Here is a 3321-nt window from a genome sequence, read left to right as displayed (position 1 = left end):
TGACTAAGATAGGTGTGGTTCAATATCAGTACCACAAAAAGCATCACTAGAGGTGTTCAAGCTGAGACAGTGACTCTTCAGGCTGCTGAGGGTGGGTACTTGGGGAAAGCATCCTATAAGCGGGTTCCTTCTGGTCCAGGGTCTGTGATTCTAGGTAATATGTACCTTCTTTCCACCACTGAAAATAATGTACCTTCTTTCCACCACTGAAAATACTCTTTATGTTGTTTTTCTATCAGATTTCATTAAAATTAACTTATCTTTTGGCCTTTTATTCATTTGCTTTACTCTTTAAGTTCTATGAAACAGTAATTACTGGAAAGGTTGGCATAAGGCAAGCTGAAAGAAAACTGAAGCAGCACTGAAAATAGCCCCGTTAGAGTCTCAGCTCTGCTTGAGATTCTGAATGATCACAGACAAGGTGATTTAGGCTTCCTGTCTATACATGTTCTGTTAAAGAGATAGCGGCAGAGCTCCTTAGAGAGCTGCCCTAAGCAGAGCTCCTAGTGTTTGAAATAGAAAGCAGGAGCAGCATTTTGTTTAGATGTTTGTCAGTGATTGGAGATTGACAATCAGCATACACAGAGTGGGAAGAACTAAAGTTGGCTCACAGGTTCCCCGAAGAGTGGAGTCTGAGCAGAAGCCCTTTCAATTTCTCACCCAGAAGTCTGGCCTATAAACTTGTAAGGAACTCTTGAGAGGCTTTTTTTGTTGTTGAAGGAGAAACACTGGGAGCTGTGGACCCCACTGGAATCCTAGCCGTTGATTTATCTTTAGTGAATAAGGATGAAGAAGCCATCTATTTCTTGGGAAATTCTCTTGGCCTTCAACCAAAAACGGTTAAAACATATCTGGAAGAAGAACTAGATAAGTGAGCCAAAATGGGAGCCTATGGTCATGATGTAGGGAAACGTCCTTGGATTATAGGAGATGAGACTATTTTGGGACTTATGACTGACATTGTAGGAGCCAATGAGAAAGAAATAGCCTTAATGAATGGTTTGACTGTTAGTTTACATCTTCTATTGTTATCGTTTTTCAAGCCTACGCCCAAACGGTATAAAATTCTCCTAGAAGCTAAAGCCTTCCCTTCAGATCATTATGCTATTGAGTCACAGCTTCAACTTCATGGACTTATTGAGAAAAGTACGCAGCTTATAAAGCCAAGAGAGGGGGAAGAAGCACTGAGATTAGAGGATATCCTTGAAGTAATTGAGAATGAAGGTGACTCTATTGCAGTGATCCTGTTCAGTGGTCTGCACTTTTATACTGGCCAGCTCTTTAATATGCCTGCCATCACGAAAGCCGGACAAGCAAAGGGTTGTTTGGTTGGCTTTGATCTGGCACATGCAGTTGGAAATGTTGAACTCCACTTACATGAGTGGGGAGTTGATTTTGCCTGCTGGTTCTCCTACAATTATTTAAATACAGGAGCAGGAGGTCTTGCTGGTGCCTTTGTCCATGAAAAGCATGCCTATACAATTAAACCTGCGTTAGTGGGATGGTTTGGCCATGAATTAAGCACCAGATTTAAGATGGATAACAAACTGCAGTTAATCCCTGGGGTCAATGGATTCCGAATTTCAAATCCTCCCATTCTATTGGTCTGTTCCTTACATGCTAGTTTAGAGATCTTCAGGCAAGCAACTATGAAAGCACTGAGGAGAAAATCTGTTTTGCTAACTGGTTATCTGCAATACATGATCAAGCATCACTTCAGCCAGGATAAAGCAGAAACCAAGAAAACAGTTGTGAACATAATTACTCCATCCCGTATAGAGGATCGCGGCTGCCAGCTAACCCTAACATTTTCTATTCCAATTAAATATATTTTCCAAGAACTAGAAAAAAGAGGAGTGGTTTGTGACAAACGGGATCCAAATGGGATTCGAGTGGCTCCAGTTCCTCTCTACAATTCTTTCCATGATGTTTATAAATTTATCAATCTGCTCATTTCTGCACTTGACTCTGCAGAAACAAAAAGTAGCCGAGTTTTCCATAGCAACTTAAGCAAATAATATGGAAAGCCTGTGGTTATTTTATTACTATTATTCAAGTTTTAATTATTTCAAAACTGATTACACATAACTGGCAGTCAATTGTATACTTTACAGAAAAACAAGACAATTTTTTTAAGGGTCTGTGGCCTTGAGATATCTGCATGGCTGTCCAATTTCTTGGTGTTTGGTGGATCAAAGTCTTTACCGGTGCAAGTATTATGTACACAGTCTTGATTAGCTGTCATATTTCATTGTTAATGAAATGTTTTTTGTTGGTTTAATTTATAATTTGACTGACAACTTCACAATGTATGTGGAAATTTTTGTGTCAATTTTAGAAATATTACTTTAATTTTAATTTACCAAAGAGTTTCTTATAGGCACTGTAGTTGAACAGTCTGATGTATGTATGCTTTTTACAATGTTCCATCTAACTCCAATCTGAGGAACAGAAAATGCATTTTCTAGGGCAGTGGATTTCAAATATTTTGGTCACAATCCACACTAAGGAATACATTTAACATCAGAGTTTAATTTGTGTACAAGCCTTATTTCATTGATTCTAATACACAATTTTTTTAATCGTATGTTAACATCTGGTAAAGAAGAAATGTCTTTCAATTTTCATTCAGCAGCTTACAATTGCCATTGGCCATTCTTTCATGTTACCATCCCTGACATTACCATGATTTTCATAGTGAGTAGATATCATCCTAGATCTGGTTTTAAAAATGGTATATACAGCAAGAACAAAAGTTGCATAAATTATTTGCTTGTGCTTTCATATTTATTATTTTATCTCATTACAACTAATGTTGGTTGAAGCTCATTAAATTGATTTCTTTACTCAAAAAAAAAAAAGAGATAGCATGTAAAATTATTTAAAATAAGAGTAAAATCAGAACAAAGTTTAGTTATGTTTGAGGACTGTCTGAAGGAATGAATATATGAGAAGAAAAGTAAAAGATGGGGAAGACATAAATAAAAATTGGAATATTCAAGTGCAGAACTGTCAAGAACCAAACTTGTTTGATTTACTAATCTCTAGGTAGATACCACTGTATCAATCATATACTTTCATATTAAATGGTTTCCGTAATCAAAGCATCTTTTAAAAAAGAAAGTTTAAATGAATTCAATCTTTAATTTTATTGTCTTGACTATGCTCTCAAAATCCTTTGTTGACTATTACATTTTTATCCTGGACATAAATAAATGTATAAACAAAAATCTGAAAACAAAGCAAAGGTTAAAGATTTATTATAAAATATAAGCCATGAAGCATTTTTACTGTCAAAACTGAGACTTTGCTTAGTGATTA

General features: G+C 36.2%; 1 pseudogene across 2 annotated transcripts; it reads left to right on the top strand.

Annotated features, from left to right (window-relative positions):
• Positions 1-200: 200 nt before the first annotated feature.
• Positions 201-2768, top strand: LOC309611695 (kynureninase pseudogene; annotated as a pseudogene). 2 transcript variants are annotated; one of them, XR_014249777.1, is made up of 2 exons: positions 201-375; positions 527-2768. The product of XR_014249777.1 is annotated as a kynureninase pseudogene (transcript). The 2 variants fall into 2 exon arrangements; XR_014249778.1 differs by having other exon boundaries at positions 201-381; positions 533-2768.
• The last annotated feature ends 553 nt before the right edge of the window (positions 2769-3321 follow it).

Source organism: Balaenoptera borealis (genome assembly GCF_965194805.1).
Source record: "Balaenoptera borealis genome assembly, chromosome: 15".
NCBI classification, from domain to species: domain Eukaryota; kingdom Metazoa; phylum Chordata; class Mammalia; order Artiodactyla; family Balaenopteridae; genus Balaenoptera; species Balaenoptera borealis.
Note: the sequence above shows the minus strand (reverse complement) of the source record. Positions and strands in the feature narration are given on the sequence as shown.